Here is a 25,697-nt window from a genome sequence, read left to right as displayed (position 1 = left end):
TTCAGGTACTGGAAGGCTGCTGTTAGGTCTCCCCGGAGCCTCCTCTTCTCCAGGCTGAACAACCCCAGCTCCCTCAGCCTGTCCTCGTAGCAGAGGTGCTCCATCCCCCTGATCATCCTTGTGGCCCTCCTCTGGACCCTCTCCATCAGGTCCATGTCCTTCTTATATTGAGGGCTCCAGACCTGCACACAATACTCCAGGTGAGGTCTCACCAGAGTAAAGTGGCAGAATCACCTCTCTGGACCTGTTTAGCAAAGGCTCCAGGTCCCACCATGCCACCCCACACGCTCACAATGCCCTCCTCTCCCCAGGTGCACGGTGTCCATGCAGGAGACCATCCTCATCTTCTCCTTAGACCATCAGAAAAGATAACCTGGGTGCTCCCAAAAAGCACTGTGTTGCCTACAAATCACCAAAGGTTTGGGACAGCAAGGGCAGCCTCGTTCTTTCACGATGCTACTTGCTGGCCACTACCCTGTTCAAAGCATCCCTCTTGCCTTTACGAGTTTTTTGGGGATACATTGCTCCCAGGCTCATAAATCTGTCCTCCTCCCCATTTCACGTGTTGCTGTGATATATATTTATAAAACCAGCAAGCTCTCGGGTCCTGTGGGAGCACAGGGTGGTGGTTAGAGATGCACCGATGGCTCAAGCTGCTGCATGAAGTCAGTCCAGGGATGATAACAGGGGGGAGACAAGTTTCCAAAAGGAAAAAAAGAAAAATAAAGGGGGTTTTCCTCCTTTTTTTTCCCCAGAAACACTGCATCAGCGTGCTGAGAGGAAAATCAACCCATTTCCCTTTGCCCACAGAACACGCTGACGCTTTGACCACCAGTGTAGAGGCTGATGCAAGGGCTGGCAAGACCTCCCGTGGTGCCACTCGTGTCCTCTGGAGCTTGGAAGGTGGCCAGAACAAAGCACGAGGACAACCAGACAAGCCTTGTGCTCGAGCCTGGAGCCACGCTTTGTTCCTCCAGGGTTTGCACCAGGGAAGAGTTGCAATACGTGGCCTGAAATATCTGGCATCACCCCAGTAAATCCTGTGTGTCCCCCTCCCCAGCATCGCTGCAGACATCCCGCTCCCTCTAAACCCTGCCACAAAAACTCCAGCCTGGCTGCAAAGCGCCAACAGCTCTTAAAAATAAGGCCTTGTGCAATTAAAAGCTTTATATCTAAAAGTTATATCATATAATTATATAATATACAGAATATAAAAGTTCTATCCAAGCCCCTTGCTTAAGTTCAGCAACGCAAAGGGCTGTTTACCCACTCCTAGCACAGTTTTTTCCATTCTCCCCCTCCCAGGCAATTTTTTATTTTTCTCCCCCTCTGCTTGGAAATCAGATGAAGCAGAAAATAACCCCAAACCCGAATTCCTTAGGTGGGAAGAGGGAACTGATGGAAACGTGGAGACAAGCGCCGATTGCTGTGGCTGCAGCCGGCTGTTATTAAACTACAGCGTGTCTCTCTGCCAGCCCTGAAGGATTCGGTGCCCTTTTCTGGAATGCAAGAAGAGGAAATTTGCAGGGGAAAAAGCTTGAGCAGGAGATACTCCAGCCTGTTTGAAATGCTTCCCAAGCCATCCCCTGGGCTGGTATGTCAGGAATGCAGTTAGCTGGAAGGGATGCACCAGGCTCCGGCCAGAAAAGGGAAGGGAGATCTTGTGTGCAAACATTTTTCCCCCTTTGAGAAATGAGGTGGGTTTTTTTGGTTTTTTTTTTCGGGTCCTGCTGGGAGGACTCCAGGGGAAAAGGGCTTGGCAGGGATTAAGAGAGAGAAACCAGTCAAGACTGTGCTTATCAGAACCTGGCCAGGTAAAGACAGGGGACATGGAGCTGCCACCAGTGTCAAGAAAAAGCAATCAAAAGTCAGTGGGAAGGGAGGAAAGCTGCTCTAACAATTGTTAACTGGTACAGATCCATCCAAAAAAAAAAAAAAGCACTACCACTGCGGGCAGGATGCTGTTCCCCATGAATGGGAGGCACCACTTGGGATGGCACATTTTCCAGCAGGACCCTAAACACTGCTTTCCCCTAAAGAAACTCTGCAGACAGTAGATAGGCTTTTGTAGGTTCTTTTTTTTTTCCTCCCTAGCTGGAGATTTCAAGCCCTCCGCAGCAACACAGGCACAAAATCAAGCACGAGGTGTGCAGCACGGGCGTCCCAGAAATAGCTCAAGTGGCAAAGTTTTCACCAATTTTAGCCATGCTTACACACAATCCTGCTAATAAACAAAAAAAAAAAGCACTTTGACAGCCCGAAGGTCAAGCCTGCTCAGTGAGTGTTGCACAAAGCAAGAAAGAAACCAGGGACACATAGGTAATTTTTCCCAAGAATCAAAGTGCAAGCCATGAATATATTTTTTAAACACCCACCTGGTATTGCAGTGCCAAATATGTATTTCTTATATCAATTATTACACCTGTGTACTGACAACTCTCACCAACATATCCACGAGCCTCACAGTGCCTGGCTTTTGCAGGGATGTCCCCATCCTGTAGTTTTTTAATTATATGGGAAGCTTTACATTAAATGTCTGTGACAGACGTGATTGTGTGGAGAAACAGCTGGAAAAATCCCACACACACACATGCAGCCTGCAGTCTCAAAAGGCAGCAAGAATGTACAGCAAAACGAGTGATTATGAAAAGGTATTTCCTCTCCCCAAAGCAGCATTTTGGCTGCATCTCAGTCCATTCTGGATGTAGCAACACTCAGACACACAGACACACATAAGAGGATGGGGATTCATGGCCCCCACAACTGGACTTGGGGTGGGACCTGTGTTTTAGAGCTTACAATCTCAGGGGACAGAGACAAGATGTTTCTGAAGGCAAAGGACAGATAACCAGCAAGGATAAGGCTTCAAACTCAGGCTATGTGAAAATAGAAAGGATCAGTCAGGAGCAGGGTGAGGGGAAGCAAGGGTGGACGGGGGTAAGATTTGTTTAGAAATTACTTCTCTAGCCACAGCTGAAACAATGGTCTGCTAACTCCTCTGGAAGCAGTTTAAATATAGACTGAGATTAAATATAGGCTAGGAAAACCCCAGCCCCATCTGTTTACCCAAAGCCATAAACAGCATTTGAAATGAACGGGGAGGGGTGGGAGGAGGAAACTGGTGAGCAACCAGAGCTCCCCCAACACGAGCGAGGAAGGTGACAGCATCTTGAGTAAAGGACAGATAACCAGCAAGGATAAGGCTTCAAACTCAGGCTATGTGAAAATAGAAAGGATCAGTCAGGAGCAGGGTGAGGGGAAGCAAGGGTGGACGGGGGTAAGATTTGTTTAGAAATTACTTCTCTAGCCACAGCTGAAACAATGGTCTGCTAACTCCTCTGGAAGCAGTTTAAATATAGACTGAGATTAAATATAGGCTAGGAAAACCCCAGCCCCATCTGTTTACCCAAAGCCATAAACAGCATTTGAAATGAACGGGGAGGGGTGGGAGGACCCTCCGCAGCAACACAGGCACCTCCCCCAACACGAGCGAGGAAGGTGACAGCATCTTGAGTGAGGAAGGTGACAGCATCTCATCATGCAACCAGCTCAAAGGCACCTGGCACCTGCTTTTCCACAGTATTTTTTCAATTTTTTCCCCTCCCATGAGAGAAAGGCAAGGCTGCAGGGTAAAATCCAACCACGCAAGCCAGGAGGACCTGCTGCGAGCTTCCCCCCACCCCAAGTAATCCAAGAAATCCGTGGTTACACCCCACGATACCACCCATCTCACTATTCTTCCCAAAATCCTAACCAGGCTTTGCTGAGGGTCGGGCAAAGCTTTAGGGAAGGTGCAATGAGCACGTTCTCATGGCTGCTGGCCAGCACCCTGTGAATCCTCACCAGGTTCCTGGGGCATGGAAGCACCAGGGATGGTGCTGCCCTTGGACCAGGATGGTGGGAGGCTGCGGGGGGGTTCCCTCTGGATACCCCTTGCACCCTGTGGCTGCATCTCCTCCCCATCAGCCAGGCTTCTGCGCCCCAGGGGACATCACGGGACACCCATCCTGTGAGTCATCCATCAGGGGAACAGCAGAGCTGCCTTAACAGGGACTTGCAGAGCACGGATTTAACTTTGCATTAGCTGGGGCTGTAAGTTTTTTGGTGAGGGAGAGATGGGACATGCAGACAGACCCAGCCCCACTCCTCTCTGCAGAGAGGCCATTACTTCTCAAGGTGTGGAAGCGCTGTCATGAGCAAGCTGATGAGCAGGGTCTTGAATAAGTGCCCTACCCACACCTGGATCTCCTCTGCCACCAGGCATGGAGCACCAGCAGGTTTGGGGAAGGTCTGGGGCTGATGATGGTGTAGCACCTATTAAAAAATCCTACTGAGACCACTTCTTCCTGCAGTGTTTAAATGTCCAGCATCCAGCTGATTTCTAACAGCAGCATTTCCCAGCAGTCAGTGGCACTGAAAAGGTTAAAATAACTTCTGCAAATTCTCTAGGATGGCTTAGGTCGGAAACCCAACCACAGGCTTTGCCCTCCCAGCCCAGCAGAGCCAGGGGAGCCCCCCACAAGACTCCCCCCCCAACCCTGGCGCAGGCTCCGTGGTGGTACGGCGGGGGCCAGCAGCAGAGCCCTGTCCTCCCCAGTGCTCCCAGCTCCATCCATCACTCCGAGCTGCTGGTGGTGGAATTACCCACCTCTGCATGGACACGGAGCTGTGATGTAGCACAGGCACCCAGCCAGCCCCAACAGCATTAGGGGAGAAAAGCAATCCCAGGAAAAATATGCGCTGGCAGCGTAAACCCCTGCACCTGCGAGCAAGGAAATGAAATAAAAACATAGGAATACCTGAAAATGCCAATCCTAAGGGTGGGAAGCAGGCTCTGCTGCTGGTGAAGGGGAGTTCCTCTCCAACAAGCACTGACTGCAGCCCAGCGTAGGTGGGAGAGGACCCATCCAACAGCCTCAATGATGGAGGTTTTCCAGCCCCAAAGATGGAAAACCTTCGACTGCCAAATATTTGAGCTGTTAAGACCCAGGAGGGCTGGCAGGGCTGGGAGGTACCAAGCACCATCAGGGCTGGAGATGGAGCCAAGTACCACTCCAGGCTGTTAAAAGAAGGGCAGTACATGGTACCTGCTGCCAGCAAAGGGAGGTGGGGAGGACTCATGGCACATTCCTGCCCACCCCAGAGCCCAGCAGGGTCCATCTCACCCCTGCACACACACGTGTCCATGGGAAGCATCAGGAAGAGGAGCTACCGTGACACAAGATGGGTCAACCTTGCAATAACTACCATTAACTGTGTCCCTGTCCTCCCTGGGTAATGCACAAAAAGCCCACCAAGCCCTAAAGCATGTGGTGGAAGTTCAGTGGAAATCCTCCACTCACCCTCGGCATTGCAATAACTACCATTAACTGTGTCCCTGTCCTCCCTGGGTAATGCACAAAAAGCCCACCAAGCCCTAAAGCATGTGGTGGAAGTTCAGTGGAAATCCTCCACCCGCCCTCGGCAACAAACTGAAAGGTGGAAAAAGAAAAAAAGAGCTTCTTATCAGTCACTTGTCATCCTCTTCCCAGGCCACAGGCAAGACTAATTCCAGACACTTGTCGCTAATGGCTTTTAATTTGCCATTTCCTTTTCCAAAGTCAAGCTCCCCTGGCTCTCCTACAAACACAGAAGCGCGTTTTTGGAGGTTTCTTTTAAAAACAGTCACCTTCGCTTAAATACCACTCAATTTAACACTTTGTAACTAGAAATGAATTTCCCAGAGTCACAGCACTACCCACAGCGGACATCCATCCAACATAATGAATTTACTGAAAACATTGCTTTTATCACAGTCACAAAAAATCTTAAGCAACCACAGAAGACCACAGAAGCAGCAGCAGAAGACACTTGTCCTGGAAACCCAGGGGACACCCCAGCCCCAAGGGAGCCGATGATTGCAGCCATCAGGGAGCTGATGAGGCAGTTTGAGCTTTTCTGGTGAAGATGGGGTGGGGAAGACCTGTCTGCTGTTTTTATTTTGTGGTTGTTTCTTTCCCCTCCAGAATCCTGGGCAAAGCATTTTGCACATTTGATGCCAGCAATGCCAGACACCCTAGTGATTCCTGGCCTTGTCGCCTTTATCTTATCTCCTCCTCCTATGTTACTACTTGTGTTTCCAAAGCCAATGTTTAATATTTAAAAAAAACACACAACAACCCAAACCACCCCTTAAGACAACACAAAACACAAGCTCTTTGTACCAGAAAAAGCACGTTGGCATGAACCCACGTACATCCCGGAACAAGCCTCGGAGCTGCCAACGTGCCAGATCAGAAGACACGTGTCATTTTAGTCCCTTTTATAGCAAACAAGAAGGGACCTGCAGAAATACCAGGACCTACCTACCAACCCTTCCAACAGAGCCTTCGATTCCCTGGGGTTTGCTTTCTGACCTGATGCCCACCACGTGTGGCAAGCAGGGGGGATGCTGACACTTGCATCCCTGGCTCAAGCATCCCAGGGGCAGCAGAGCTGGGAGGAGAAGACAACCCCACGCTACGCCGTCCCCTCCAAGCCTCATGGAAAATGCATAGAATCATACAATCATAGAATTGCCCAGGCCGGAAGGGACCTCCAAAGGCCATCTAGTCCGACCCCCCCGCAGTCAGCAGGGACACCCCCAACTAGACCAGGTTGCCCAGGGCCTCGTCGAGCCTCTCCTTGAATATCTCCAGGGAAGGGGCCTCAACCACCTCCCTGGGCAACCTGTTCCAGTGCTCCACCACCCTCACAGTGAAGAACCCTCTCCTCATCTCCAGTCTAAATCTGTTCCCCTCCAGCTTGAAGCCATTGCCCCTCGTCCTGTCACTGCAGGCCTTTCTAAACAGGCTCTCCCCAGCCTTCCTGTAGGCTCCCTTCAGGTACTGGAAGGCTGCTATTAGGTCTCCCCGGAGCCTCCTCTTCTCCAGGCTGAACAACCCCAGCTCCCTCAGCCTGTCCTCGTAGCAGAGGTGCTCCATCCCCCTGATCATCCTTGTGGCCCTCCTCTGGACCCTCTCCATCAGGTCCATGTCCTTCTTATATTGAGGGCTCCAGACCTGCACACAATACTCCAGGTGAGGTCTCACCAGAGCAGAGTAAAGTGGCAGAATCCCCTCTCTGGACCTGCTGGCAACGCATCTTTTGATGCAGCCCAGGATGGGATTGGCCTTCTGGGCTGCAGCTGCCCACTGCCTGCTCATGTCCAGCTTCTCCTCCACCAGCACCCCCAAGTCCCTTTCCTCAGGGCTGCTTTCCAATCCCTCACCCCCTAGTTTGTATTGGTGGTGAGGACTGTTCCAGCCCAGGTGCAGAACCTGCCCACGAGCTTCAGCTTGGCCCCACTCCTGCCAGCTGAGCCCACCGCCAAGCGAGGGCAAGCCAAACATGGCAGGTTTGATGGGGCAGAGGTAGAAGACAGGGAGAAAAAAAAAAAATAAATAATATAGTAATTATAGCTGAGCGAGTGTTGCGGGTGTCTGCTGGCACCCTGTGTCCATTACAACCTCCCTGATGGGAATGTCACCCTTTGCCAGCAAAGCAGGAAGGATGGGAAAGTTTCCTTTTATAGCAAGGACTTTGGAGCACGAGTCCCACTGGCAATCCATCTCCTGCGCTGACTTTCAAAGGACTCAAATATAGATTAGTCTTTGGGGGAAGGGAACGAGCTTTCCCCGCAGGACCTCCTTCCTGCTTGCTGCCAAGCACAGGCTCCAACCACCCAACACCCACCCGACTGATTTTCACTGAATTTCACTGAATTTTTTAGAGTTGGAAGGGACCATAGAGATCATCTAGTCCAACTCCCCTGCTGAAGCAGGATTGCCTAGAGCTTGTCAGAGCATGTTACTCAGGAGCATCCAGGCGGGTCTTGAAAATCTCCAAGGAAGGGGACTCCACACCCTCCCTGGGCAGCCTCTTCCAGGGCTCTGTCACCCTCACCGTGAAGAAGTTTCTCCTCATATTTGAGTGGAACCTCTTCTGTTCCAACTTGTGCCCGTTGCCCCTCGTCCTCTCACTGGGAACCACTGAAAAGAGTCTGGCTCCCTCCTCCTTCAACCCTCCCTTGAGATACTTGTAGGCGTTGATAAGGTCTCCCCTCAGCCTTCTCTTCTCCAGACTAAAGAGTCCCAGCTCTCTCAGTCTCTCCTCATAAGGGAGATGCTCCAATCCTTGAATCATCTTTGTTGCCCTTCGCTGGACTCTTTCTAGTAGTTCCCTGTCCCTCTTGAACTGGGGAGCCCAGAACTGGACACAGGATTCCAGTTGTGGCCTCCCCAGTGCAGAGCAGAGGGGGAGAATGACTTCCCTTGACCTGCTGGCCACACTCTTCCCTATGCAACCCAAGATACCATTGGCCTTCCTGGCCGCAAGAGCACACTGTTTACTCATTGTCATTTTACTGTCCACCAGGACCCCTAGATCTTTCTCTTCAGTAGTTGCCTCTAGCAGGTCCACCCCTAACCTGTACTGGTACCTGACATTTTTCTTCCCCAGGAGCAGGACCCTACACTTTTCCCTGACTTTTGGTCACTCGTGTCCCATCCCATCAGCTACCGAGCCAGGAGAAAGCACTGCAGAAGCCAGTGAGATTGGGTGGGTTATGGCCTGAGCACCACTCATGGTAAGGAAAGCTGCATGCCTTGGCATCGAGCAGAGTACAGCAGGTACCACCCTCAAGCATCCACAGTGAATTCAAAGCCAAAAATTGCTGTAAATGGTGCCAGTGTGGCAAAGGTTTAAAAAGCCTGGAAGCGTAGGAAGGTGCTGGCAGTGCTGTACACAGCAGGAACCCTCATGAGGTTTACAGGGCCATAAAAAGGGTGCTCCTGGGCTCACAGCCCAAGTCCTGCTACCTGACAGCAATGCCTACCAGCAATAATGGAATAATAATAAAGGAAATGGGCACAAACTTGAATAGAAGAAGTTCCACCTAAACATGAGGAGAAACTTCTTCCCTTTGAGGGTGGCAGAGCCCTGGCAGAGGCTGCCCAGGGAGGTGGTGGAGTCTCCTCTGGAGACATTCAATCCCCACCTGGACATGTTCCTGTGCAACATGCTCTGGGTGGACTTGCTTTTGGCAGGGGGTTGGCCTAGATGATCTCCAGAGGTCCCTTCCAACCCCATGGGATTCTTGATAAAACCATTACAAACACAAGAGTCCTGATAATACAGCAGGGAAGTAATGAAGTTGTACTTTCTTCCATGGTTTCAAGGCTACCACGGGCTGCAAGATGAGTGACCCCCTCTGGCATCCCCAGCAAAACAAGGCAGAGGGATGGCATTCCAGTAGCATGGTCCTCCTTAGAACAGACTCCTTAATGCTACAAAACTAATAAAATAAAAATAGAAAAAGAATCAGCATCTGCCCACATACCTCACGGTGAAGGAATACGACCGATGCTGTGCCTGTTTGGCAGCCTTAGCTGGACCTCTTGTCCAAGGGAGGACTTGTTCAGCCTTCCTCCCTTAAACCCACATACACTTTTTGCCTCCACAAAGTCCTTCAGCAAAGAACTCCACGGGTCTGATACCCAGGTGGTGGAAAACCCACCTCCAGCAGATCAGGCTTTCACCAGCTCCGCCTGATGTCCACTAGCCCTCGTATCAGAAGAGACAGAGGTCAGTCCTGGCCCACCTTCTCCCTAGTGCCCACCCAATGCTCTTCCAGAAGAAAAAAACACTTCCTAACTCAGGTGGGGAAGTCCCTAAGGTGTTTCTGGATTATGTTTTTTTAACAAGGAGCTGTGGAGGGACCCTCCTCTGCCAGAGCAAGGAGTCTGTTCCAGCCAAGTCCCTGCGGAGACCAATGAAAGTACGAAAACCCAGAATCACATCCAGCACCAAACTCCAGGGTTTAAATGTAAAAGCTGAAAACTCAGGTTTAAAACCCTTGGAGAGAACAGGAGCCCAGGAGAGCACCTTCTTCCCTTAAGGCCTTGCAGCCCCTCCAAAATCCTACAGGAGCCTAATAGCTCAGCAAATGGTCTGAGGGGACTGCTCCTGAGGGATGCTTAGGGCCTAAAGCAAGGACCAAGCATCTTTCAAACCATAGGAACTTGGATTTGAGACAGATCTAGCAACAGCACAAGCTCACACAGGCAATCAGTGGCAGAAAAGGAATGAAACTAAGATTTCCAGAGCCACAATCCAGGCACTGACCAGAGGGGGACACTTCTGAAGAAGAAACAGCCTTGCCTGACAACAGGCGTCCTGCGCCCATGGCTCATAGTCATCATCCCTTGCTTTGCTCTTGAACTGGGGAGCCCAGAACTGGACACAGGATTCCAGTTGTGGCCTCCCCAGTGCAGAGCAGAGGGGGAGAATGACTTCCCTTGACCTGCTGGCCACACTCTTCCCTATGCAACCCAAGATACCATTGGCCTTCCTGGCCGCAAGAGCACACTGTTTACTCATTGTCATTTTACTGTCCACCAGGACCCCTAGATCTTTCTCTTCAGTAGTTGCCTCTAGCAGGTCCACCCCTAACCTGTACTGGTACCTGACATTTTTCTTCCCCAGGAGCAGGACCCTACACTTTTCCCTGACTTTTGGTCACTCGTGTCCCATCCCATCAGCTACCGAGCCAGGAGAAAGCACTGCAGAAGCCAGTGAGATTGGGTGGGGTATGGCCTGAGCACCACTCATGGTAAGGAAAGCTGCATGCCTTGGCATCGAGCAGAGTACAGCAGGTACCACCCTCAAGCATCCACAGTGAATTCAAAGCCAAAAATTGCTGTAAATGGTGCCAGTGTGGCAAAGGTTTAAAAAGCCTGGAAGTGTAGGAAGGTGTTGGCAGTGCTGTACACAGCAGGAATCCTCATGAGGTTTACAGGGCCATAAAAAGGGTGCTCCTGGGCTCACAGCCCAAGTCCTACTACCTGACAGCAATGCCTACCAAGAATAATGGAATAATAATAAAGGAAATGGGCACAAACTTGAATAGAAGAAGTTCCACCTAAACATGAGGAGAAACTTCTTCCCTTTGAGGGTGGCAGAGCCCTGGCAGAGGCTGCCCAGGGAGGTGGTGGAGTCTCCTCTGGAGACATTCAATCCCCACCTGGACATGTTCCTGTGCAACCTGCTCTGGGTGGACCTGCTTTTGGCAGGGGGGTTGGCCTAGATGATCTCCAGAGGTCTCCTTCCAACCCCATGTGATTCTTGATAAAACCATTACAAACACAAGAGTCCTGATAATACAGCAGGGAAGTAATGAAGTTGTACTTTCTTCCATGGTTTCAAGGCTACCACGGGCTGCAAGATGAGTGACCCCCTCTGGCATCCCCAGCAAAACAAGGCAGAGGGATGGCATTCCAGTAGCATGGTCCTCCTTAGAACAGACTCCTTAATGCTACAAAACTAATAAAATAAAAATAGAAAAAGAATCAGCATCTGCCCACATACCTCACGGTGAAGGAATACGACCGATGCTGTGCCTGTTTGGCAGCCTTAGCTGGACCTCTTGTCCAGGGGAGGACTTGTTCAGCCTTCCTCCCTTAAACCCACATACACTTTTTGCCTCCACAAAGTCCTTCAGCAAAGAACTCCACGGGTCTGATACCCAGGTGGTGGAAAACCCACCTCCAGCAGATCAGGCTTTCACCAGCTCCGCCTGATGTCCACTAGCCCTCGTATCAGAAGAGACAGAGGTCAGTCCTGGCCCACCTTCTCCCTAGTGCCCACCCAATGCTCTTCCAGAAGAAAAAAACACTTCCTAACTCAGGTGGGGAAGTCCCTAAGGTGTTTCTGGATTATGTTTTTTTAACAAGGAGCTGTGGAGGGACCCTCCTCTGCCAGAGCAAGGAGTCTGTTCCAGCCAAGTCCCTGCGGAGACCAATGAAAGTACGAAAACCCAGAATCACATCCAGCACCAAACTCCAGGGTTTAAATGTAAAAGCTGAAAACTCAGGTTTAAAACCCTTGGAGAGAACAGGAGCCCAGGAGAGCACCTTCTTCCCTTAAGCCCTTGCAGCCCCTCCAAAGTCCTACAGGAGCCTAAGAGCTCAGCAAATGGTCTGAGCAGGACTGTTCCTGAGGGATGCTTAGGGCCAAAAGCAAGGACCAAGCATCGTTCAAACCACAGGAACTTGGATTTGAGACAGATCTAGCAACAGCACAAGCTCACACAGGCAATCAGTGGCAGAAAAGGAATGAAACTAAGATTTCCAGAGCCACAATCCAGGCACTGACCAGAGGGGGACACTTCTGAAGAAGAAACAGCCTTGCCTGACAACAGGGCCCTGCGCCCATGGCTCATAGTCATCATCCCTTGCTTTGGAAGAGGAGGAAAATCTCTCTTTTTCTTTTTAAAGCACCACAGACTGATCAGTGCTTTAACCTACAGGCACATCTGCACGAGCTGGTTCAGAGCAGGGATGCTGATAAAAGCTCTTTGGCTGTTGCCAGCAGCCACTCTGCCCACTGGTGGCTCACTCCCAGTTGACAGAGGAACATTATGGACACTGTGCTCTGGCCCCACCTAGGACCATCACCAGGAGATGCTGCATACACTCTCTGTGGTGGAAGAGATCCTAGAATCGTCTAGGTTGGAAGAGACCCTTGGGATCATCAAGTCCAACCATCTACCCTACTCTACAAAGTTCTCCCCTACACCATATCCCTCAACACCACATCTAAACAGCTCTTAAACACTTCCATTTCCCCACCTAGGACCATCACCAGGAGATGCTGCATACACTCTGTGGTGGAAGAGGTGCCTCCTCATGGATCCCCATGAGATTGTGGGGCAACATCCACAGAGAGAAAAGACTAAAGGCAACCACAGAAAACCATAAAGGAAGGGGGAAATGCTTTTCTGCCTCGACGGGTGCTGCAAGAACCATCTCATTAACACCTGGTGCACTTGAGGAGAGGGGAATGCAAACCCTTCCTCCCTACCTCAAGACGCCAAATTAACTAGGGCAAGAAAAACTTCCAAGAATGGTAAAAGGTCTTAATTGAGAAAATTTTGAGGCAACTCACTGTCATGTTACTCCCAAGGCCACCGTCCCAGCAGTGTCTTCTTACTTAGGTAATCTGGATGCTAATTTGGACTTCAAGAGCTGTCAAAAGCTGAAGCAACTGAGTCCCTGAAAAGCTGTGCTTGCCTTAAGTGGAGATGATGACAGAGCTTTAACTGCATCAACACTTCAGAGCCCTGTCTCTATCACCCTTCGCTAATTTTGCCTTTGTCTGATGGAAAGAAGTAGCTGTTCTCAGCTGAATTGCTGGTGCAATGCGCAGAGCCACGTGCTGTCTTTGTTCCCAGCTGCAACGTTGGGAAACCAGTCCCACCAGCACGACCAGAGAAGAGAAGGCACAGCAAAGTCACTCCAAGCTGCTGGATGGGGAGCCTGGGACCACAAATGATGCAGCAACACACAGAGAAGACAACAAAAAGCTCCAGAGATGAGCCAGCTCCAACTTGCCCGTAGACCAACACATAGCCAACTCCACGCTGTTGGAGTTGCCCAAATACTCCACCAAGACATCTTCCCTACACCGACCACCTCCTCATGCAAAAAAATGTCAAAGGCTGAAAAAAAAAACCCAAAACTTGGTCCTTCTTGGACCTCTGGACTTACCTGACCTGCTCAGCATTTAAAAAGAGGGTGCTGCATTCAAGATGCAGATACCACGGGCAGGATGGGCACACAGCAGCCACCCATAGGCCACCCAAAAGGCAACTTTGTAAGCCCGTAGGCAAGTAGCCAGGACATGGCTGCAGGTTCCCCCCACCCTCCCATCAGCTGGACTCGCTCCTGACCTCAGTCAGGAGATCCATTTTAAGAAAAAAAAAAAGCGGGGTTTTCAGCCACCTAGCAGCCAGATTGATGAATAAAACCTCTTTGGATTATCAAACCCAAGAACCCATTTGAGCAATGAGCTCGTGCAAAAGCTTAACCTTGATTTAATGTTCTTACACACCTTGCTGATTAGTCCAGGTACTGATCCGTTGGTGGATTACACGATACCTTCAGCTACACTGAAAATGCTGACGGGAGCCAAAACCATCATGAGCCTGAGTTAAGCAGAAACAAATGCAATCAGCACATTACAACGCATTTCCTCAAAACAGAGAGGTTGGGTTTTTTTAAGCCCTTGTCCTTGGTAAACACTTCCAAATCAGATTCCCCATGATACCTGGGTTTAAGCAGCTTAACCATTTGCTGGAGCTGATGGTCTTCTCATAGGAAGGCAACACGGTGGGGGGTTAAACCAGACTGTGGGTTGCTTGCTCCATGTGATGCCCTACGTTTGACCCAATCCCTGGTCCACAAATCCATGTCGGAGAGAGGGCAAGCTCGCTGGGAGCAGTATGACACTTGGGAGTGCAAACCCCCCAGATGATGAGCGAGAAGTAGACACAAGGACAGGCATCTGCTCCAGCCCAAAGCATGGATTAGAGTTTGCTGCAAAAAGCCCCAGCCTTTAGATTTGATCTCACCTGCGAATCCAGTGAGTTGCAGACCCATCCCAGGAGGCATTCCTGCTTCAATTCAGAGCATGCTTTTAACACTAGACTCATTACACAGGCACAAAAGACCACGTGGCTAATTTCAGGTGGTTTTCAGCAGCAAAGTCCTTGCCTTAATTTAGATTACAGATTGTGAGCAGGTGGGAGTTAGCTTTCCAGGTGCAGGAACCCACCTCTGCCAGCCAGGAGGGTGCCCGAGACACACCAAAACAGGCCAGTGTTTATGCAACACAAGAGCAAACACCACGCCTGCTTGTTTAATTAGTTACCCCTGAAATTAAAGCCCGTCAAATTGCACGGAGGCTTCATGCAACCTGCAAATTATCTACAAGGAATGCAACCTGGAGGTGAGGGATGCCAGATCTAATCCAAGCAGTGGCTCCCAGCACTTTCCGTACCGTCAACAGTGCCATGCAGGGGAAAAAACCCAAAATAACACCACCCACCCCATCTGTCTGCACTTCAGAGTTTGTTGTTCTCATCTCGCCAGGTTAAAAGCCGCTCAATCCCATCACCACGGGTCAGATGGCTGATAAGACACCTATTTCATCATTTTAAGGCTCAAAGCGTTTATTGGAAGGGTTTATCTGCAAACAAAAGTCGCGCACTTTGAACTGTTTAGTTTTATGTCAGTTAAAAAAATGCACAAGGCCCCCTGTCTGGACACTCTGAAAATTAATGTGGTACGAAACGAGACTGCAGCCTCCACTGCTGGCACTGTCAAAAACATGCTGCTGCTCTTTGCCGTGGACAACTTTTCCGGGCTGAGCCATTTTAGGGAAAGATGCCTCTCTTTAGCAAGACAGTTGGGCCAAGAAATGCTAATTTCCATCATTTTTGCTCAAAATCCCAGGCAAAGCAGGGCTGAGTTTTGGACATTTTTTTTTTTCAGCATTAGTCAACAGGCAAAACAAAATGACACCTGAAAGTTATCTTAAAGTAACGGTAGATTTTTTTTTCCCCTGCTTAAAGCAGAGTTTTTGTCGTTGAGTGGAGCCAATTTCTGCAACTTTCTGTATTCCACTTCTTGCAGGCACAAAACACCCTCCCACGTGTGCATCGAGCCACAGCAACGCACCACCTTTGCAGGAGCATCCCCTAAAAAAATTGGGTAACACCAAGCCCCAATGGAGGGAATATTTCCAAAGGGTAAGTTATTCCCTTCTCTGCCATCTCCAAGAAGTCAGCCCCAGGCAAGGCCGTGAGGAGACCTACCTGCCCTCGCTTCTCAAGCCCCAGAGGAACTCAAAGTCCTCCTGTTCAAGCCCAAGAGCTGGTTCCTCTGCTCATCCCTGCTGAGCTTTCTGTGGTAACAGACCCCAACGCCAAATTTCCGACTAATGCTGCTTGAATTAGGGGTGAAGAATTATCATCCGTTGGCTTAGACCAACACAAAAATGCTCATATTAGAGGGAAAAAAGACAAAGCTGTTGCTGACAGCCAACCAGGGGGATACAGAAAAGCCCAAAGTTTGTCCGCTGTCTCTAGAAGAAGGCCTCATTTTAGAAAGCAAGGACTAAAATCAGATTAAAAAGCCCAATATATTCAGGGAGAGATGCTGAACATCAGCCACGTGCAGCAAAGAACCTGCCCCATTTGCTTTCTTAGAAAGCAACTCCAATCCTACCATCAGCTCTGTTTCAAGACTGCTTTGATAACAACACCAATGTGTGTATTTTAATTCTGGCTCTGTATCTAGAAGGAACATCAGCCACGTGCAGCAAAGAACCTGCTCCATTTGTTTTCTGTAGAAAGCAACTTCAATCCTACCATCAGCTCTGCTTCAAGACTGCTTTGATAACCATGGCGATGTGCGTATTTTAATTCTGGCTCTGTATCTAAAACACAGGTTGGGACCTAGAAGCAGCAGGCTCTTGGCTAGAGAAGACAATTCTAGGTACAACCAACATGCCAGGGCACCATCCATGGCCATCTTTACCATCTCACCTAGACAAAACCTCCTTTTCACAGATTTTTTGCCCCGTGAAGTCATGTTCTTCCAATATCTCAACGCAACTCACACCCAGAAGGACAGAAGATCTTGGTGTGGGCACCAGGGCAGCTCTGCAAGGACAAGGAGAAGAGGCAGCAAGAACTTTCCAGGAGCCAAGGGATGCTCTCCAGCATGACCAGCTGATGCCCACATGCAGCCTTCGATGACTTTACTCTGAGAAGGCCAGGGTCAGGCCAGAATTAGACACGCTTTTGATGGAAAAAGGGAGCCTAAATATCAAACCAATGCAGATGGGACTTTCTTTTCTGAATTAAAACTTGCTTGAAGTGCCACATAAAAGCAGTGAAATCCGAGGCACAGCTGACGCACTAGGACAGATCTATATTTAGAAAGATGACACAAGTACTTAATCAACAGGAAAGAAACAGAAACTTTTTTGGCACTGTCCAGGAAGAGAAAAGAAAACCAAAAGAGAGACGGTCACCACCACTCATCATGACTAAAAGCAACAGCCACTGCCGTTTCAGCCTCCAAACTCACCACTTCTACACCAAATTCAGCTTTTTTCCCAATATATGATCCCAGTAAACAACATTTATGGCTTGCAGAGAGGAGGGTGCCCGAGACACACCAAAACAGGCCAGTGTTTATGCAACACAAGAGCAAACACCACGCCTGCTTGTTTAATTAGTTACCCCTGAAATTAAAGCCCGTCAAATTGCACGGAGGCTTCATGCAACCTGCAAATTATCTACAAGGAATGCAACCTGGAGGTGAGGGATGCCAGATCTAATCCAAGCAGTGGCTCCCAGCACTTTCCGTACCGTCAACAGTGCCATGCAGGGGAAAAAACCCAAAATAACACCACCCACCCCATCTGTCTGCACTTCAGAGTTTGTTGTTCTCATCTCGCCAGGTTAAAAGCCGCTCAATCCCATCACCACGGGTCAGATGGCTGATAAGACACCTATTTCATCATTTTAAGGCTCAAAGCGTTTATTGGAAGGGTTTATCTGCAAACAAAAGTCGCGCACTTTGAACTGTTTAGTTTTATGTCAGTTAAAAAAATGCACAAGGCCCCCTGTCTGGACACTCTGAAAATTAATGTGGTACGAAACGAGACTGCAGCCTCCACTGCTGGCAATGTCAAAAACATGCTGCTGCTCTTTGCCGTGGACAACTTTTCCGGGCTGAGCCATTTTAGGGAAAGATGCCTCTCTTTAGCAAGACAGTTGGGCCCAGAAAAGCTAATTTCCATCATTTTTGCTCAAAATCCCAGGCAAAGCAGGGCTGAGTTTTGGACGTGTTTTTTTTTTTTTTTTTTCAGCATTAGTCAACAGGCAAAACAAAATGACACCTGAAAGTTATCTTAAAGTAACGGTAGATTTTTTTTTTCCCCTGCTTAAAGCAGAGTTTTTGTCGTTGAGTGGAGCCAATTTCTGCAACTTTCTGTATTCCACTTCTTGCAGGCACAAAACACCCTCCCACGTGTGCATCGAGCCACAGCAACGCACCACCTTTGCAGGAGCATCCCCTAAAAAAATTGGGTAACACCAAGCCCCAATGGAGGGAATATTTCCAAAGGGTAAGTTATTCCCTTCTCTGCCATCTCCAAGAAGTCAGCCCCAGGCAAGGCCGTGAGGAGACCTACCTGCCCTCGCTTCTCAAGCCCCAGAGGAACTCAAAGTCCTCCTGTTCAAGCCCAAGAGCTGGTTCCTCTGCTCATCCCTGCTGAGCTTTCTGTGGTAACAGACCCCAACGCCAAATTTCCGACTAATGCTGCTTGAATTAGGGGTGAAGAGTTATCATCCATTGGCTTAGACCAACACAAAAATGCCCATATTAGAGGGAAAAAAGACAAAGCTGTTGCTGACAGCCAACCAGGGGGATACAGAAAAGCCCAAAGTTTGCCCGCTGTCTCTAGAAGAAGGCCTCATTTTAGAAAGCAAGGACTAAAATCAGATTTAAAAGCCCAATATATTCAGGGAGAGATGCTGAACATCAGCCACGTGCAGCAAAGAACCTGCTCCATTTGTTTTCTGTAGAAAGCAACTTCAATCCTACCATCAGCTCTGCTTCAAGACTGCTTTGATAACCATGGCGATGTGCGTATTTTAATTCTGGCTCTGTATCTAAAACACAGGTTGGGACCTAGAAGCAGCAGGCTCTTGGCTGGAGAGGACAATTCTAGGTACAACCAACATGCCAGGGCACCATCCATGGCCATCTTTACCATCTCACCTAGACAAAACCTCCTTTTCACAGATTTTTTGCCCCGTGAAGTCATGTTCTTCCAATATCTCAACGCAACTCACACCCAGAAGGACAGAAGATCTTGGTGTGGGCACCAGGGCAGCTCTGCAAGGACAAGGAGAAGAGGCAGCAAGAACTTTCCAGGAGCCAAGGGATGCTCTCCAGCATGACCAGCTGATGCCCACATGCAGCCTTCGATGACTTTACTCTGAGAAGGCCAGGGTCAGGCCAGAATTAGACACGCTTTTGATGGAAAAAGGGAGCCTAAATATCAAACCAATGCAGATGGGACTTTCTTTTCTGAATTAAAACTTGCTTGAAGTGCCACATAAAAGCAGTGAAATCCGAGGCACAGCTGACGCACTAGGACAGATCTATATTTAGAAAGATGACACAAGTACTTAATCAACAGGAAAGAAACAGAAACTTTTTTGGCACTGTCCAGGAAGAGAAAAGAAAACCAAAAGAGAGACGGTCACCACCACTCATCATGACTAAAAGCAACAGCCACTGCCGTTTCAGCCTCCAAACTCACCACTTCTACACCAAATTCAGCTTTTTTCCCAATATATGATCCCAGTAAACAACATTTATGGCTTGCAGAGCCCACGTAAAGACTATCCACCATAACACACCGCGTGCGTATGTACAAGAGAGCTGGCATTATTTTATTTTTTTTTAAATTTAGTGCTTACTATGGTCAGCTTGGTTTTCAAAGGGACAACTAATAACCTCTTAGTACTTCAGCATAAAACAAATACGCCGAGGTGATAAAACCTCTTAGTACTTCAGCATAAAACAAATATACCGAGGTGATTAAAAAAAAAGCCACTTCCAAGTTTTGCAGACTGAAGTTTTAAGAGGGACAAAGCAGAGCAAGCAACATAAAATGCATTCCTTCAAAATCTGCTCTTTCTTCTGCATTACTCACTTGGGAGCTTTCGGTTCAGAAGTCAGAGATGTGCTTAGCCGGACATCCGATTGTTTGCTGGGCCTCATCCCAAATTTCTCCAACATTACTCACATTTTTTGTGCGGGAAGAGAGATGAGGATTTTTATACTTGAAGGCAAAAGGGAGGAAAAAGCGTTTGTGGCATTATATAGGAATTATAATGGTTAAACTTAGAACTCTGGGTCCAGATGATCTCATCCACAGAAGGAGAAAGAAATCAGGCTGATGGCTGGACTCTTTTGCCTTTGCACTGCTTGGGACCCAGGGATGAGCTGGGATCTCCCCAGCCCATCCAGGTGGGATCCTGGAGCTCCGGGGAGATGGGCAATGGATGCTTGGCCTCCAGGAAGGTGCTCTGCATACAAACAACACGGCAGCATCACCTCCCTGCAGGGAATTACCCTCTCCCCTGCCTTCATAAGCTAAATTGCCTTAAAGCAGCTCTAAGCCAGAAACCACTTGCTCTTTCCCAAGGCAAAATGCTTCCCCTTCCCCCTCCAATCAAGGGCACCATCTGATGCAGCCCCGGTCACAATCCCCTAAAAATCAGGCCAAGCGACAAATATTTCTATTCTTTTTATCCTGCCTGATTGCAGGGCAACCTGGGTAGTGATTTGCCCCGCCCCGCAAAATGCACTTTTGAAGTTATTTTAGATCCTATTTTTGGGGGCTCGGGCACCGTAACCACAGAGGCCACGATTCAACCCTCAGGTTGTACTGCTGCTTGAAACCCAGACACCCATGTTCCGTGCCTCAGTTTCCCCCCAGAATTATCTGCTCAGCTGTACCCATACCCTTCAGGATACACATCCCTCTCCATCACCTAATGGATGCATCTCCTCCTTCCTGTGCCAGGGGCCAGGTACCAGGAAAACCAGCAGCAGGATGGCAAAGAGCTTTCCACACACACACAAAGGATGCTTGCAACTCGAGGGTTTAAAACAGGGGTCAAGGAACTGAGGTGAAGCTGGGATGGAAAGTTTACCCCCCCCCGCTGCAGGGCAATTTGCTCCCCAAATCCCTGCTGCAGGGCCCTGCATTCCTGCACTCAAACGGTATGCTGGGCTAAAGCTTTTTTCTTTTTTTTTTTTGTTTGTTTTTTTTTTTTATTTTTGCTTACTGTTTCCATGCCCGGTCATGTCCTGCATCCTGGATCTGGTGAACATTTTAATAGCTCCTATTAATAGGCAGAGCAAGAGCTGGAGAGGTGCTGGCTCCGAGGAGGTGTCCCGCTGCAGGGCACGGTGCTCAAAAAACAGGCAGAGAAACCAAACCCCCCCAAAAAAACCCCCAATCCCTGCTCACTCACCAGCAGAAGCAGAGATTGAGCAGCTCAGTGGCTTTCGAACCCCCTTGGTGCAAGGGATTTCTGGCACAGCCTTGCAACGGGATTTATCTCCACCAGATGATTTCAAGGCTACCCTCATAAAGCCCCAAAATCAGCTAACGTTGTGAGGCAGTGGCATTGCATCAGGTGCCACCACCACCACGTGTCCTGTGCCAGCCCCCCTGGCACCCCAGGCCAGCAGGGAGCAAAAGCATTTGGGGTCTGTGCTCAGCCTCAACTGGCAATTTTTTTTTTTTTTTTAATTATTATTTTTTACACACCTCCTGAAAAAAAAAAACTCATCTCCCATTCCCTTGCAGGTCCAAGAGCTGAGATGTTCTGGAGATGACAGCACGTCCACCCCCTCACCAGGGTGGAGCTGTGACCTTGTTTCACAGGATCTCAACCAGGCACTGGCAGAGTCCAGATGGACCGTCTGGCTAATTGAGTTAATTAAAGAGTTTTTCAGCAGTGATTAACTTTCAGGTGCACGCCGCTCCAGCTCTCTCCAGGGAGCACGGGCCACACCTCAGGAGCAGCAGGAGAGGCAGGAAAAACTATATGGAAGGACTTACTGATGGGCACTAAGCTCTTTCTCAGCAGGGTTCACTAGCTCCAAGCAGCTTAACAAGAAAAAAAAAATAAAACACCACCAAAAACAACCCACCAACCTCAAAACAAACCCCAGAAAAGCCTCAAACCTTCATCTATTTTATTCACCTCCAGGCTGAGCAGGACAGACCCTGCACAGAGAGGATCCAGGCAAAGCTCTAGTGGGTGGATACACAGGAGGAGACCCACCACCCTGATATCCCAAATCCCAGAGCATCTTTTCCCCCCGGATCCAGTGCAAAACAGAGGTGATAAGCTCCAGGAAGGCAGCAACGTTGCCTGTAACTCTTAGGATGATAAGCTGGTCAAGGCCAGAGCTGGCAGCACGAGCTATCCTTTTTGCTGACGAGTTAATCGCCATCTCCCAGGGACAGTAAATACTTTGTCCCTCCGCAGCCCTGGCCCAGAGATAACCAAGCAAAAACCCTCACAAAGGCCAAGAGAAAGGCTTGCTTTGTGGCCCCTGCTGCTTTGCTCCCCAACAAGGGGGGGTGGCTGCCGCGAAGGGCTGGAAAGGAGCCACGTCCGGGGAAGCTGGTATTAAAAAATAACACAAACAAATCCCCCTCCCCCAAAAAAAAAACCAACCCAAAACCAACCTACCCCATTGCACTGCACCCTGTGCTTTCATCCCTTCCCCAGAAAAAAAAATAATACTATTCTTCTGTCCAAGAAAACAAGGGGTGAACACCTATAGAGGTACCACTTTCTGGAGGCTGCTCCAATAAATCTGCATCTCCTCTTTTTTTCTTTTTTGCAGGATGCACCCTCCTCCCCCCCGCCCCCCAACTCTTCCTCTCTTTTTTTTGAGGGATGTACCCCCTCACTGCCTTTTTTCTGTAACTCTGAGCCCGATGAATTACCAAGGACCCATTCCTCCTGGGCCACGTGCATTAGGACAACAGCTCAATCTACAGCTACATGCACCGAAAAAAAAAAAGAAAATGCGAAAAAAAATAAAAGCATGGTGCTTGGGGGGAGCCAGAAGAGCATTTCCACGCGTGTTGCTGGCTGGGAAATGCTTCTCAGGCCGGCAGAGAGCAACCCCACCCCGGCAGAGCTAATCTGATGGCAGGTTTTCAATGCAGCAGCCAGGATGCGAGAGGCTTGGGAGGGAGGGCTGGGGGGGAAAGAAAGCAAGGAAATGCCACAGAGGTGAGGGACGCTTTTTCTGGCCGGGCAAAAGCTTGTTTTGTTTCCCCTCCCTCCAGCTAGCTGCCATTTTCTGGAAGCTGGAGCAGTTACCAAAAAAAAAAGAAAAAAAAAATGAAAAGTTTCTCTTTGTTTAATTATAACCCTTGTGCTGAGGGACCCAGCGTCCCCCCCAGCTGCTCTGGGAACGGATGCAAGCGACGATGACAACCCGGCCATGGGGAATAACGCCCCAGTTAAAGCTTTAAGGTCTCCCACAAAGTGGTGACCCCGGCTCCAACAGATTATTTTTACCCCCAGAGGCATGCAAGACCTGGGAGACTTTGGTCTCAATTCCCTGTTACTCAAATTCCAACTTGTTTTGCTCCCTTCTTCCACCCTTTACCTGGTGTAGGTGTTTTTTAGGTGGACAACTCAAGCGCCCTCTTCCTCTGCACCGAGCAAACCGATGGATGATGCTCCAGCCAGCCCCGTCGCTTGCCGAAGCCACATCTGCACCGATGCCAACCTGCAGCCCAGAGGTCCATCCAAAGCCACCCATGGATTGATTCCAAGTTCAAACCCCTCTAACTCAACACAAGATGGCTCGTGCTCCCCCCACCCGCCACCCCCAACCCTACATTGCTGCGATGCCATCAGTCCCAAGCAAAACAAGCTGAAGGCCACCATTGCAGAGGAACATCACAAGCCACAACGAGCCCTCCAAAGCTAACAGCAAGCAAGTCAATGCCCGAAGCCCTCACCAAGCTCACTAGCAAGCTAACGGCAGCAGCACCCACGAAACATCTCCTGCCTTGCTTTCCTCCACTGACCAAGCCGGGGAAGCACCATTGTTCAACACCAAAAATGCCTTTTCTGTTCCTAAGGAAACAGCCAGCGTCATTCAACCGAGGCCACACACCATGCAAACACCTTCCCCCTAAAAAACAGCCTAAAGCATGGTCAGGATGGCCGGGCACAAAGGGAGAAGGGTGGCTGCTGGATCTACCCCCGGAGAGCAAGCTGGGGGAGAGGGAAGAGGTAGCTTTTCGTGGGGCTTGTCTGCAGCACGGGATGATCAACCCAGCCCAAGGACTACGTACCGCAGACGCGTTTCTTTGCTGGGTTGAAAGGGTGTTTCCTGGAGTCAGCTAAAAAACATCTGGTTTTGCTCTGAGGCAGCGATCTCCCCTCTTGAAAAACGACGGGATGCTCCCCAGGGCAACCCTCCCACGGGGCAGGAGAAGGGGGCAAGAGGAAGCAACTTCAGAGCTTGCAGAGAACTGTGAAAAGGAAAGGCTTTCATATTATTATTATTATTGCAGCTTTCCCCCCATCGTTGAACAGGACTGCAAGCCAGACATGCATTACCATCCTTATAATTTACGCAAAAACACCCAGATGATGAAGAAACACAGGAGAGAGTAAACAAAAAAAAAAAGTAAAAAATAAAAAGTGACTCAGCCACCTTCTGCCTTTTTGTATTTTAATGTATCCGGGTTTGAGGCTACGAAGTTGCTCTCACATCCACAGAATCACAGAATCTTCTAGGTTGGAAGGGACCTTAAAGATCATCTTGTCCAACCGTCAACCTAACTGACAAAAATAGACACCCACACAACAAACAAGGAGCATCATCACTAAACCAGACCTCCCAGCACCACATCAACCCGGCTTTTGAACACCTCCAGGGATGGGGCCTCAACCACCTCCCTGGGCAGCCCATTCCAATGCCTGAGAACCCTTTCAGTGAAAAAAATTTTCCTAATATCCAGCCTGAACCTCCCCTGGCGCAACTTGAGGCCATTTCCTCTCGTCCTGTCGCCTGTGACTTGAGGAGAGAGACCGACCCCCACCTCTCTACACCCTCCTTTCAGGGAGTTGGAGAGAGCAATAAGGTCTCCCCTCAGCCTCCTCTTCTCCAGGCTGAATAACCCCAGCTCCCTCCACCACCTTGCGCACACACAACCACGCCGTGGCCGAGGAAGAGGAGACGGGATGCAGCGCACATTCTCCAGGCTGAATAACCCCAGTTCCCTCCACCACCTTGCACACACAACCAAGCCGTCGCCGAGGAAGAGGAGACGGGATGCAGTGCGCTCCGCCTCCCTGCTGATGGGTCTGAAGCAACACCTCGCCCAGGCGGAGCAGGAGCAACTGCTGGCGTAGGAGCAGGCAAGAACATTTAGCCCTAGGACTCACAATTCCTTGTCTTCTATCGGTAATGAGAGCATTACGCTCCCCGGCAGCCCCGTTGATACGCCAGCTGGGAATGACTACCTCTCGGCGCTGAAAATACGCCCTTGCGCAAGTTCAAATTAAATCGGCAGGTTAAAAATAGATATATTTTGTGGGGGGAGAAGGTGGGGGGGCACTGGCCAAGGGGTTCGTAATAGAGGAGCAGCAGACTGGCCAGCCCGTAGACAGTGCTAGGTTTCCATCAAAAAATGAGATACTGCTTGTGGGACACTGAATTGCACTGAATTTTAGATTTGGAAGGAACCATAGAGATCATCCAGTCCAACTCCCCTGCTGAAGCAGGATTGCCTAGAGCTTGTCAGAGCATGTTACTCAGGATGGCATCCAGGTGGGTCTTGAAAATCTCCAAGGAAGGGGACTCCACACCCTCCCTGGGCAGCCTGTCCCAGGGCTCTGTCACCCTCACCGTGAAGAAGTTTCTCCTCATATTCAAGTGGAACCCTTTATGTTCCAACTTGTGCACGTTGCCCCTCGTCCTCTCACTGGGAACCACTGAAAAGAGTCTGGCTCCCTCCTCCTTCAACCCTCCCTTGAGATACTTGTAGGCATGACACAAGTGACCCCTCGTCCTCTCACTGGGAACCACTGAAAAGAGTCTGGCTCCATCCTCCTTCAACCCTCCCTTGAGATACTTGTAGGCATGACACAAGTGACTGCTTCAAAAAACATGCAACCCACCCAAAATGCCAACCTTCCCAGCAGAAAAAGCAAAAAAAAAAAAAAAAAAGTAGTGAATCCAAGGACGGGATGA

At 49.5% G+C, this 25,697-nt stretch overlaps 1 protein-coding gene across 3 annotated transcripts in view; it reads right to left on the bottom strand.

Annotated features, from left to right (window-relative positions):
* SH3BP4 (SH3-domain binding protein 4) overlaps positions 1-24,198 on the bottom strand; it is a 43,761-nt gene extending 19,563 nt beyond the window's left edge. Inside the window, exons 1-2 of one of the 3 annotated variants that reach the window (XM_014955609.1) lie at positions 23,791-24,198; positions 13,909-14,002 (exon numbers count right to left, since the gene is read on the bottom strand). The gene's annotated coding sequence lies outside the window, so the exon portion shown is untranslated. Of the gene's footprint in view, positions 1-13,908; positions 14,003-14,904; positions 15,108-23,790 lie in introns of those variants that run through there. The other 2 variants (XM_014955610.1, XM_014955611.1) reach the window with 2 other exon arrangements.
* Between the last annotated feature and the right edge of the window lie 1,499 nt (positions 24,199-25,697).

This window comes from Calidris pugnax, unplaced genomic scaffold, assembly GCF_001431845.1.
Source record: "Calidris pugnax isolate Ruff unplaced genomic scaffold, ASM143184v1 scaffold210, whole genome shotgun sequence".
Lineage (NCBI taxonomy): Eukaryota > Metazoa > Chordata > Aves > Charadriiformes > Scolopacidae > Calidris > Calidris pugnax.
The sequence above is the reverse complement of the archived record's forward strand: the minus strand, read 5'-3'. Positions and strand labels throughout refer to the sequence as shown.